The sequence below is a fragment of the Python bivittatus genome, unplaced genomic scaffold, assembly GCF_059951505.1.
Source record: "Python bivittatus isolate LINGU-HERP-01145 unplaced genomic scaffold, Pbiv_v1 ctg000960_np1212, whole genome shotgun sequence".
NCBI lineage: Eukaryota > Metazoa > Chordata > Lepidosauria > Squamata > Pythonidae > Python > Python bivittatus.
The window spans coordinates 5,065,965-5,079,257 of record NW_028277124.1 but is presented as its reverse complement, the minus strand read 5'-3'; the positions used below and the strand labels follow the sequence as shown (position 1 = coordinate 5,079,257).

The window sequence follows — 13,293 nt, the reverse complement described above, 5'->3', positions numbered from 1 at the left end:
GGGTTCTAATCAAATAATGAAGGTCACAGAGCTGACCTTGTTAACTTGCAGTTAGCACTTTTTAGGGACACGCTGCAGAGAAAAGCAGCTCAGGAAGAGATTGCTTGCTTAGGCAATCTCTCTGCTCTGCGAGAGGGGGAAAAATGGGTCAGACACAGGACAATGTGTACGAACTGACTGTAATGGCAAACATGTGACTGAGAGAGAGATGCTGCAAAGGTTGTAAATGCAGGCATGGGTTCCAAAATTACCGTATTTTTCCGACTATAAGATGATACTTTTTTCTAAAATCCTTACGCTAAAAATTGAAGGGTGTCTTATTCAAGGAAGTAAGCCGAGGAGAGAACCACGTGGTTGCAAAACTGCCCATACTTTGTCTCTGCAAGCAGGCTTCCTCCTATTGCTAGCCTCCAATCATGAGTGAAATAGCTTGACTCTGCAAACTTCTTCCAATCACGAGCCTTATGTAACTGACATCAGCTGATGCTGAACAAACCAATTGGAGGAAGTCTGTTTGCAGAGACAAGCTATTGGCAGTTTCACTCGTGATTGAATGTAATCAGTTATGCAAAAGAGCATGGAAATAGAGCTGCAGAGAGACGGTTTGTACCTCCTCCCACCGAGTGTATCAGGTCAATGTTACCTAATTACTAAATAAAAATGTGTTCTGCACTATCTTTAAAATATTAATTTCTTAATTTTGGGATGGAAAAGTGGGGGCCGTCTTGTACATGGGGGCGTCTTATTGACGGAAAAATACGGTACTTCATCACCGTCATAACTGCAAGTGGTTCCTGTCTGAAGCAGTTGCTAAATGTGGTCTACCTGTATAGACTATTATTTTCCATATTGCTTGCCTACATTTTTGAGATTTAATAAATACACCAATTTAAGTTTTAAGTATTGAATCTCTGTGATCTCTTCCTCATTCACCCTCTGTAGTAGCGTTGGAATATAAGGCAGTGTTACATCCCTTCCTTGTTCTGGGGGCTTTTTCCTTTCTTATCTTTTTGTTCTGCTGCCACCACTAAACCACTTTCCTGGTTTAGAAATTCTTTAAGTGTCTAAGGCAGTGTTGTCCAAACTTGGCCACTTTAAGTCTCTAAGGCAGTGTTGTCCAAACTTGGCCACTTTAAGATGAGTGGACTTCAACTCCCAGAATTCCCCAGCCAGCCATGCTGGCTGGGGAATTCTGGGAGTTGAAGTCCACTCATCTTAAAGTGGCCAAGTTTGGACAACACTGCTCTAAGGTAACATAACTTGGCGGAACATGGGGAAGATATAGAACAGCACAGATACTTGGTTAACAAAGAAACAACTTGATTTTTATTATTATACTTATTACGGTATATAACTTTAAAAGGGGGTTTTAAAATAGCTTCACTTATTTCTATAAAATATCTATATCCCATCAATACTATTCTACCCTGGTCCTAAAATTATCTGCAACCCTGACTATCTGCCAGGGGGAGGTAATCCCAGGTGTGGACTGAGCACCTCTCTCAGACCCCTCCTTCCACCTATGCCTCTTACATCCCACTCCTCTAGTTCCCTCCTGCTGGAATATAACCTGATGTTGACATCCTTTGATTAGCAGTTCTACTCCCCAGTCGTCACAGGCAGTTAAACCATTGCCTCTACTCCTCTGCCAAGTCTCCTGGAAAGGCAAAGTGGTCTTGAAAGTTTTGGACATGTCATGGTGAAATAAGGAAAGGCAATTAAGTGAAGCAAATATATTTATAACTGTACTTCAGTAACCTATTTTATATCATTCTTTTCTTTTCTCTTGTACTGGAACAAAGTGTAAGAGGAGGTAGGTTAGTTGTAACCCCAGCTGTTTATGAATTGGTTTCTTGCCAACTACAGTCAGCCATTTATGTGAAATTATTTCAGTCTGATATTCATTCTGTGAAACAGATCTGCTCCTTGTGGCAGTTTCACCTTCTATGATTAAAAGACTGTTGCTAGATCTGGTGGAAGTGCTATAAACTTGCATGATGAACCTGCTCTCTGCAACAGCATCTCATTTGGCTCTTCGTGTATCCCTGCAGACACCTGAGCAAAACAGATTGTATTCTGTTGTTTCAACTCCCAGAATTCCCCAGCTGGCATGGTTAGAAACACTGGCTTAAATTCTTATAAGAAGGCTTTCATAAGACAGGGAGGGGCTGCAGTGGGCTGCTCTCAGATGCCATGCTGGCATTAGATATGGAATAAAAGATGATCATGGAAGATTCTGTGGAGAACAAAAGGTCCTATAGTGGCTAATGCTGAAGATGACTAAGATGAACTTCTAGCTGTTTGAGATGGGTTGTTGGTTTTAGTAAACCCAATGTGGGCTGGTAAACCTGGCCTGGATTAGTTTGCGGACAAATTGCCAAGAAGAATTGTTTGAGCACCATCTGAAGAAGTGTGCTGAATAGGAAAAGCAGCATGGGACAAGTTACTACCAACACAGATTGGAAGTTGGGGGCTTGATCTGGGAAGTATGAAAAAGAGCTAGAGAAGTATGGTGGGTTCTTTTTCTCTCTTTTTAAATTTGTATTGCATTTATTTAAAACAAAGATATAATCTCTGTGGAATCAAAACACAGGACTCAAATGCAAAATAAGGCTTCACTGCAGTGTTTGTTAGAAGTGTGCATTGACGGGGACCCCACCAAGGGTTAGTGGGAGACATTCCCTGCATGCAAAATGGATACCCTGATATTTATACACTTCTACAAGAAGGGGAAGGGGAAAAGAATGCATACACATACATATTCATGTGACGATGCAGGCATACATCAGCAAGCAATAGATCTCAAGTTGCTTTCTGGCCCCCTTCTTATCTCATCCTTCTTTGAGACAGATGCCTTGTGTATTTGCCCCTCTTCTTGTCTGCTATCTTCAAGGAAAACAATAGCCTTACTAAGAGGAAGAAACAAGTTAGTTCAAGGTGCCAAATGTCAGGAAAACTGCGAGGCAGATGGCTTGTATATTGGGATGTTTGTGATCAGGCTTTGACATGAGGCTTTTTACAACCAGCCCAGCTCACACCAGTTGGATAAATTCTTTACAACCAGCCTGCACATTCCTTTATATTTCAATTGTATTAAGGCAATCCCATTCATCTGAGGCCTCTAAAAACTTCCTTCCTTCACCCAAAGATGTATTTTCCTCACATTTCAAAAAATGTAATAGCAACAAGTGGACAAAGAGAATTACTAAAATTATACAATCAGTTCTCAGTATAACATTAATAAAAGATTGACCATACCAGACAAAGTACACTGAGTTATTTTTATGGTCTGAAAAAGAATATAGATCTTTGAGCTTAGTGCCAAATCTCCGCTGTATTGTTATCTGTAAATGCTAAAACAAAAAGGAAAAAAAGCAGCGAGAAAGAGAAACTAAACCTACTAAAAATGGTATGGATACCCTGGATTCTCTTCAGTTCATATACAAGTTTTGCCTTTTACTAAGGATGGCGTTACTTGCAAAACCTATTTCCAAATGATTTCCTCCAATACTCCTTCTTCAGTAGTTCAAACCTCAGGTTGTGGCCATTGGACACATAAGCCCAATAATTGAGCTTATAACTTTATAATACCTCTGCAGAGTCCTAAGTACAGTCTCTGAACTTCTGCCAGTATCTACGTGGAGTTACATCATCTTGCTGCAGAATTACTTGTTTCAGAGTGTTGTAATCTGCATCTCTCGCTGGAAGGCTGCTACACATTCTTAACCCCTTCTAGTGAGCGCAGGGGCAAGCTTTGTGACCCACTGTTCATCTGGTCATTCATAAACTCAGGCTGTTCTTTCACAGCTCACAAAAAACTTTTCAATCCCCTCACTCTTTAAAGGATGGATTTTAATCTGCCAGGGGATATTAACTGCACCCCCATGATTTACACTTGGAGCAAAGCCTCTCTGTCTTCTTTATGCTCCCTAAGCAGCTTTCATGCCAGCTGTCTCAAATTCTCTTCCCCTTCAGGAAAAGATGGTGACAGTGTCCAAGAAGTATCTGTGGGGTTGTCTCCTCACCCCCTGCCCTTTAGAATGGGGCTTAACCTCCTTGGTCTAACACCTGGATCTCCTGCTTGTGACTCCCCAATTTCTATCCTCGTCTTTTGGATTGGAACTATGAGGATACCCCCCCCCCTTAAATATGGGATTTCCCCCCCTAGATTTGGGTTGTTTCTCAGTCAATCCTCAGACTGAGGGTTGTTCCTCAGTCATGCTTATAGAAGTATCAAGGCTCCTACCCATCTCCTAGTATGAATATGAGTATGGGGCTCTCTTACCCAGGGTGGGTAAAAATAACTGGAAGCCAACTAGACATGTGGACTGCACTTAAATCCAGATCCCACTACTGCCACCACTATTCAAATAGAGACATTTAAATGGGTTTTGGGATCTGACTGAAAAAGACAGAATCATAGATATTTTAGTTTTTTTCTGATTTTATTCATTTAAAAGACAGTAAGATGCAAGTTCAGGCAAACAGTTTTGTTTTCCTAATTATTTGTTTTGCATTTTAGTGAGCAGCTCCAGATTGACAGCTTTAGACACCAGAAGTAAACATACAGAGTGAGCATTTTTCCTTCAGCAGTCTAACTTCTAACTCAAAGCCATTTTAAACATGAATCTCTTAGCAGGTTATAGTATTTACTTAAGATATGTTTGCACCTCATGTGCACGCACCTGTCACCATGCTAGAATTAAGAATGGACTTAAAGCTGTATTGACTAGCAATGCTTATTGACTATAGCTGGTCTCTGACAAGTAAATCTTGGATCTTCTTATCTTCCTTCTGCCTTCTACCGTTCTACCATGCCATCTCTGTTGGCTAGTAATTTGTCCCATGCTAAATTTCTTCTTCAGCATTCTTCTTTGGATAGTGTCCAAACAATTTTGGAGAGCAATCTTCCCATTTCCCCATGAATAAATCCATCTTAGGTTTGCCAGCTCATACTGTGCTACGCTAAACCCAACAACCCAGTTGCTGTCTAAGTCCATCTCTGCTACTTTAGCTGTCAACCATCTTCAACAGCCACTGGAACTGCGCAATGCATTATATCAACTTTAGCTGCTAGCCTACTTAGCTTCTTCTCCCTAAAATCCTCTCTGCTGGATTTTATTCCAGTATCAATGAGAATCTAAGTTAAGTCTACTCTCATTATGGTATAGGTAGTCCCCAGCCTACCGGTCCCAAGGTCTGTCCTTAAGTTGAATTTTTATGTAAGCCGGAACAGTATTATTGTATAATACTATATAAGTAGTATTGTGTAATTGACTCGAACCATTGTGTATCTAACTCAAATCATTGTATATTTAACACAAATTTAGCAAAGTGAGTACAAAATTATTTGTTTGGGTTTCTTCATGGATGCATGGATACACAGATAGACAAAAAGCCAGCAAGATGTTATGACAGAGAGCAGAGTTCTCACAGCTTGATTATGATTAAAGATAATTTCACTGGGAAGATGGTTGATATGAGCCTGCTGTAGGCTCATCATTTTAGAATTCCTTTTTTTCCTCTCTTAGAGTGTTTAGAGCCTCGTCCTGAAGATTTTTGTAAGTGAGAACTGCTTGTTTTTGCAACACTGCCATCAGCTCCTCCTTCCTAGTAAATCTAGCAAAGGCCAATCATGTCCTCAGACGAGGGGAGGCAATACTACTGCATCTGTTTGGGTCCCTATTTTATATTGTTTTATTTTTATAGGCATCTCTCACCTCTCAAAGTTCAAGATAGCTTCCAAGAGGATCTCCCTTCATTGTATCCCTGCAACAGTGACTCTGAGGTGAGGGTTGGGCTAAGAAAGCGTGACTGACCAAAACTCTCCCAATGAGTTTCCATGGTCCAGGTGGCCTTGTATCCAACTCTCCTTGGTCCTGGTCTAACAATTTAACCATTACACCAAACTATGAATAATTTCAGCAGCTTTTCCTGTAAGTTCCATTTGTAATGCCATTTCTGTTATCCAGTTAAAGAGTTGACAAAGATTTTCAAGTTTGTGGTACTCCCCCTTAAATTTAAACAAATCATCTCATTTTCATCTTGTGTCATTTTGCTTTTAATCTATTTTCTGTTTGCAAGATTCTAAGGTTAACTTCTACTGCTTATGTTGTGCCTAATTCCTGAGAAGCTATTTGTGCAGCTTTCTATAAAGTTTTAATGATCAAAGAGATTTTTTATTTTAATGGTTTAAAAGATTGATCCCATTTCCCAATAACTGGCTTTGAAAGATAGTGCATTTTATTATAAATTCACTTCACAATCTCCTTCATGTTCCATCTGAGGGCCCTGTTTGGATCTTCTGGGGACCATTTCATCTTTCTGATCTACACTGTAGTGATTTACCAAGGACCTTTTGCTGAATGTTGGAAATGTAAAGAGATTTTTTTTCTTTTTTACTATTAATAATCAGGGATGGTATTCCAAAACTTTCCTCTTGGATTCATAGCTATTCCTAATTATTTTAATAAAGAGAATTGCTATTTAACTGGGTTAAGTCCTGAAGCTTAGTACTTACATGTCCACCTTAGCATTTTCAAGTGATGCCCCCATGTCTGTGTGCCATCAGCATACTAACTGCCTTTATTTCAGATCATCAGATGTCCTCATCAGTGGCTTAATATAGATGCTAAGGCAAGAGGGAGATAATACTAAACCTAGTGGCAAGATCCAACTCACAGCAGCCACTGATTTGATCTGAATTATCCAATGCCATCTTCTGAAATAGCCAATTGCAATTTCTGGTTAATCTTCAAAGATAGCTCTGTATAAAATGCACTGAAGTAATCTAACTGCAGGGAGATGAGGGCCTGACTTTTCTCACCAAGGCTTTCTGCTCCAAAAAAGGTAGCAATGGGTACACCAGCTGTAGCTGGGCAAAAGCTCCCTGGCCATAGATTCCTGGACTCCTACATGGCAGTGCAATCCAGAGCTAATGTAGGAACTGACAGCAGGCTGGGCAGATTTTGAACAAACAGTACTTATATCTTGTAAGAGTTCAATTTCAGCTTTTTCTTCTCTTCCAGATCTCCACAGCCTCCAGGCTCTGGGTAAGGACTTCCACTGCAACTCCATCTTGACCTGAGGTGAAGATGTACAGTTGGATATCATCAACATTCTGATGATATCTCTCCCTAAACTGTTAGATAACTTCCAGAGAAGTTTCAAATAGATAGATGTCGAAAATCTGGGGAGAAATCTGGGACTTGTGGCACCCCATAAAGGAGCGGCCAGTGGATCATCCATTTCTCCTCCAGCATTACTGATGGAACCACCTGGCCAGGTATGAGTGAAACCACTGTAGAAAAGTGCCAACTCATCCACATCCCTCTTAGACAGTATAGAAGAATACCATAGCTAATGTTATTTAATGCTGATGAGAGGTCTAAAAGGACCAGGAACGCCATACAGCCTTCCTCCAGGACCCAACAGGAGTCAAATGCTACAGTAACCAATGCAGTATCCGTCCCAGAGCTGAACAGTGACTGAAAAGTGCTCCTTCTCTTTCCCCTTGTCACTGTCCTTGGTCTCTGACTCCTCTAAATCTTCAATCTCCAGGGATCTCCAAGGAACCATTGTAGCACAGGTGCTCACTCCACCACTGTTTCTGCTCACTTCCCACACACCTAAGTTGCTTGTCCCCCTAAAAAAAAACCCAATAAAAAATGTTCACTTCCAAGAAATTGAGGCAAAAAATCCAGAAAACTTCAGATTTAGGATTGAACATGTCACCTGTGTGCCGTTTTTAAAACAAAATCTAAAGAAGTAGCCATGGACCCTCTAAGGAGCCCAGCAGAGTTACTTCCTGCAGGAAAATAGCCACTGGAAAACCATGCTCTGCCAGCTTTAAGTGGTTTGCACCCTTTTGCTGCATCTAGAACAATCTTCATGAGAGAATACTCCACCTAATATCCTGCCCCAAAGTCCTGATAGATCCTTTTTGGTTGTAATTCTAAGTTGCTTAGACTCCACTTTGCTGCATCTGACTGAGAACCATCAATGAGTATTTGTCCACACCAAGATGACCATTTTTTTTTAGTACAAAACAGGATTTTAACCTGGATTAATATGGATCTAGATAACTATTTTATTCAAAAGTCCTACTGCTGAGTGTCCTGTTTTTCCCAGACTTTACCATAAGAAGAGGTAACTGCTGAAATCTCCAGGCTCCAAAAAAGGTTTCATAACAAGGGCCCAAAAGTCTTGTCTTTCTAGGCAACTGGAATCATTCTCTTCTATAAAGAGACATACGTTATCCCCAGCATCTGTTCACCCAGCCCTTCTTGTTTAATATTTAACAGCCAAGATAAGGAAGGATGAAGAAAACAAGTGGTTGACTGAACCCTCATAGCACTTGATTGATATCTAGGGCTACCATTTGTGGGCTATCAAATTCCAGGTTACCACTGGATGGCAGTTAGAGTTCTCTACATCTGTTTGCTGCCATCTAGCAATTGTCTGGATTTTTCCAGCATGATCTGGTAGCTATTCACATCTTTCAATACAGATTGATTGTGTTTACGTCCTAGGGCCATATCATGTAAAACCAGACTAAATGATGCTTTGGGCATCTCTATAATAGCTTTATAAAGTGGGTGATGTTGTTCTTGAGGTAGTTTGTAAACTTGCTACAACAAGCCTTCCCAAGAGTTTCATACCAATCTTAGTAAGAGGAATTTGTCACCTTAAAAAAAACTGGGCCTTCAAGGATGCAATGGAATGATAAATAATGATAATCTTGTCAAGTGCTGTAGAAATCAGCATGGAAATGTATGTCTGGTACCCTTGTTATAACACTTATCCCATTTGTATTCTGATCTGTAATGGAGCATATACTTGCACACACACATTCAGAAATGTGGTTGACTTACTCAATCAGGGGCCCCTAAGCACTTTCCCCATAATCCCTACTGTTGAACCCTTCCACAAGCCTGGGGAAAGTCTATCCAGTCACTGCCACCATCCACTCAATCAGAAAATTCTTCTCTGCATTGTTACTTAGGAGAAAGAGTGGAAAACTTCTGTTCTTGGCTTTCTTATCTCTCTGTGGCTAGCAGAGTAGTTAGGATGCCTGGTGGGCTAAATTTCCTGTTCAGAATAAAACTACTGATTTCAGAGGAAATGCAAGTTATTAGGTAGATTAAGGTTACTGACTGAGAATGGAAGACAATAAAATAAAGGGAAAGTATCATAAATCCTGCAGGCTTTAACTCAGCTGCTAATCTTCCAGGCAGGAATACAAAACAGACACATACACAATACAGGTAGAATGAAATAGGACTAAGGATAAAAAGAAGCAGATTATTTTTTTCCCCTCACTCTCCAACCAGGTTTCTTACTGGGTTGAAGCCTGTCTGGGAAGAGATGTTATATCCTCTTGGGATGGAAGGCAAAAGGAAGCAAAATGAAGCTACCTTCACCCTTTTAAAAGCTTATCTGAGAGTGGGGAAAACATTTCTGCTCCTGAGATTGAGTTTCCTGGGCTTTGCTGGTTTCTGACTCAACTGGAGTCCATCCTACTGTGTTATTTATGGGGTGATACCTAAGAAATTGTCTTGACCATCTCATTCATGAAGTTTTACAAAACAAACTGGAACACACTCTGGTTACTGCTCTCTCAGCTCCTACTTTCCATTCATTTATGTTAAGCAAAGAGGTTTTTGCAAGAAATCCTTCATTACCATGGAGATCATAGATCCAGTGTCATACATTTGAGGGTACAGATCGGCCTGTATAATATTGCCATGTTAATCAATTGAGGAATCATTCTTCACAGAGTGAGTTGACAACACTTTACTCATCAGAAGCATTGTTTACAAAGCATTCTGGAGCTGATGCCCATACTACACCTATAGAATCACGAGTGCCAGTTTTGGATGACGTGGATCATTGCTTTTTTCAGCAGTTGTGGAAGAAAATTTCTCTGGACTTTCTACATCCACCAGTTGATGCGAGTCCATTTTGTGAAAAGACTCCCCCTCACTGATTAGAAGGTCACATTTAATAAGGGGTCAGAATTTTATGCATGCTCAAGGGTGCTGTGTGTTAGTAATATCTTTTGGCCCATTGCAGTTTGTGTAGTTTGAAAGAGCTTCAGAATTTTTCGAGCAGCCTTTTAATAGTTGGTTTGTAAAGAATAGTTGTTATTGAACCTGTGTGCGCTCCTTCACACACCTGATCAATTGGGCAATTAAAGCATCTGTCTTTCTGTCTTGGAAGGACCTTTATACACTTACTTATATTAATGTACTAATTTAAATTAATATTCTTGGACAATTATTATTATGCAAATTTCCAGTTGATTGTATGAAACTGAAAAAGAAACAAAATGAAATGTATCATGAAAAAATTCCCATTATACATTAGGATTGTGAGATTACAGAAATGCCATCATGATGTCTTATGGTCTTTGGGGAAGCAGGAACTGACGCAAACAGGGATCAGAGCTTAAAGGGAAATGTTTTGATTTTGGTCCCCAGAGTTTTAATTTGTGTCATGGAGAAAACTGTTGGTGTATCATTTTCAACAATGTTTGTCCAAAGTCATCATCATGACTTGAATCTTTTTATGTGAAACTGTGCATGTATTTGCAAAGTATTGTTCCTAAATGATAAGAAGTTGCACAGTGATAAATGTAATTCTCTCAGAGGGAATTAGTACAAGAGGACATAGAATCACTTTATAATATTTATTTTATTTGCCAAAAGGCAAGCAGAGCATAAAGAAGCTAATAAATGGAGTGCTATGTGTGACCCATTATGCAAAGACCTAGTTCTCTGGAGAAGACTCTAATGCTGGGAAAGATGGAAGGAAGCAGGAGAAGAGGATGACCAGCAGCAAGGTGGATGGACTCAGTTATAGTGGTGATGAGTGCACCATTGGAAGATATGAAAGACCAGGTTAGGGGCAGATGGTCATGGAGAATATCTATCTATGTGGTCGCTAAGAGTCAACACTAACCTGATAGCACATAATCAAACAATCAGTCAAGTACGTGAAACACATTTAAAATAAAACAGAAAAGCCATTTAAATATAATCAAATAAAATTACAATAAAATAATGTTTTATACACACACGCATGCGCACACGCACACACTGTATTTGGGTACACACACACACACGCACACACAAATACTGGGCAGAAAACAGGAAGAAAACATTTGTATGTAAAACTGTTCACCCTGTTTAAGACTCAAAGACATAGTTCAAGCATTATTTTTTTTAGCATAGGCCCTTTATCCTTTGTATTCCCCACATACAGTCTAATTACAGTAGTCGTGAAACAAAAGATTCTGCTTTAATTTGAAAGTTACATTTTCTTTCTTTCTAAATAGAGGAATGTGCGGCAATACCACAAGTATTCATTAGGCTATATTTTTGCTGAACATAACATCCCATCCGAAAGGAACCTTACAGAATTTGCAGACTGCATTATAAACAAACCTACTCATTTTAAGACAGTCTCACAAAATATCTTCCTACAGTCAATTTCTCTTACAAATTTAGTATTATGGGGTATTTCCAGTAACCCTCAAAATCCAAATGCTTGCAGTTTTTTGTGAATGTTAAGCTTTTTAAATCTTGCTTCTGTCACCATCATTGACACTGTAAAAAAAAAGTAGTAGTAGTGGAAAGGTTAAAACACACATCAACAAAAAGTTATTGTAGCTACCGTATTTTTCCGACTATAAGACGATACTTTTTTCTAAAATCCTTACCCTAAAAACTGAAGGGCGTCTTATTCAAGGAAGTCAGCCGAGAATCGCACGGTTCCAAACTGCCCATACTTTGTTTCTGCAGAGAGGCTTCCTCCTATTGCTAGCCTCCAATCACGAGTGAAATAGCTTGTCTCCCAAACAGACTTCCTCCAATCACGAGCCTGATGTAACTGATGTCAGCTGATGCTGAACAAACCAATTAGAGGAAGGCTGATTGCAGAGACAAGCTATCGGCAGTTTCACTCGTGCTTGAATGTAATCAGTTAAGCAAAAGAGCCTGGAAATAGAGCTGCAGAGAGACGGTTTGGACCTCCTCCCACCGAGTGTATCAGGTCAATGTTAACTAATTACTAAATAAAAATGTGTTCTGCACTATCTTTAAAATATTGATTTTTTAATTTTGGGCTGGAAAAGTGGGGGTCGTCTTGTATATGGGGGCGTCTTATTGTCCTAAAAATATGGTATATGGGCTGGGGTGGGGGAGTTCATTTGACAAGATACATACATGAAAGTAGTCATAATTTTTTTGTAATGCTCTGACTTCCATTGACTCTGAAATCAACAGCACTGGTTTTGATAGTGGAGTCCTTCTCTGCTTCCTATATATACGCAAAATTTCTCATGGCAATGGGCTTAGCTTGGCAGCTTAGCTTGGCCTTAATGTCTCGTCTCTACAAGGCTAATCATTGTTTCAGCTAACTCCAGCTAGAAGTTCCTAGCTAGCTCTTTCAAATTCATGGCAGACCCTGGATCCAGTATACCTGTTTCTATCACTATTTGGTGGATGATATTTTCACAAATCAGCAGGGTATTATATTCCAAAAGCTCAAAACAAATGTTCAGCTATCACAAAAACTAATTTTTTTTTTTAGGAGTGAAGGGGGTTAAGTCCCTGGTTATTCATTCTCATTGACTGAGATGTCCAAACTTGTCAATGAGATTACCATCATATTCAAGTAGCAGTTTTTCATAAGTTACAAATCAATTGATGTACTTAGTAATATAGCACTGTTGATGGTGATTTTTCACTAGGATTAGAAGCTAAGCAGAACTGGTTAGTATTTAGATGGAGGATCATCAGAGAATTCCAGGAATTCTAGGATGGGAAGTAAAAAAAATATCTTGGAGCACAGCAGTGGCAAACACTCCCCTGTGGTCAAGAAAAACTACATCGATATGTCCATGAAGTCAGCAAGAGTCAAGTTCAACTCGATGACTTTGTCTTTTCATATAATAGTGTTTCTCTACTTTAAAAAAAAAATGGATTCTGGAGGCAGAAGACCAGGTACAAAAGAAATTATTGTTCCGCTAGATGGGTCAAAGCACTTCTTAAGTAAGGGAGAATCATATTTTCAGTAAAAAAACTGATTCAAATGGCATTGCTTCTACTGGGATGCCTATTAGTGGTTAGGATGTTGGATTATGGGCAAAGACAGCCAGGTTTTAGCCTACCATGGAAACTCACTGGGTGACTTTGGACCAATCACTCTCTCTCAGCCCAAGCTACCTCACAGGGTGGTTGTTGTAGGAAGTAGGAAGGAGCCCTTGAATGAAAGGTGGGATATAAAACT

At 39.7% G+C, this 13,293-nt stretch overlaps 1 long non-coding RNA gene across 1 annotated transcript; it reads left to right on the top strand.

The window, feature by feature from the left end:
• The first annotated feature begins 555 nt into the window (after positions 1 to 555).
• LOC148213616 (uncharacterized) lies at positions 556 to 11,731 on the top strand. Its single transcript, XR_015794239.1, has 3 exons — positions 556 to 632; positions 5,710 to 5,788; positions 7,029 to 11,731. It is a non-coding gene; the product is annotated as an uncharacterized LOC148213616 (long non-coding RNA).
• The last annotated feature ends 1,562 nt before the right edge of the window (positions 11,732 to 13,293 follow it).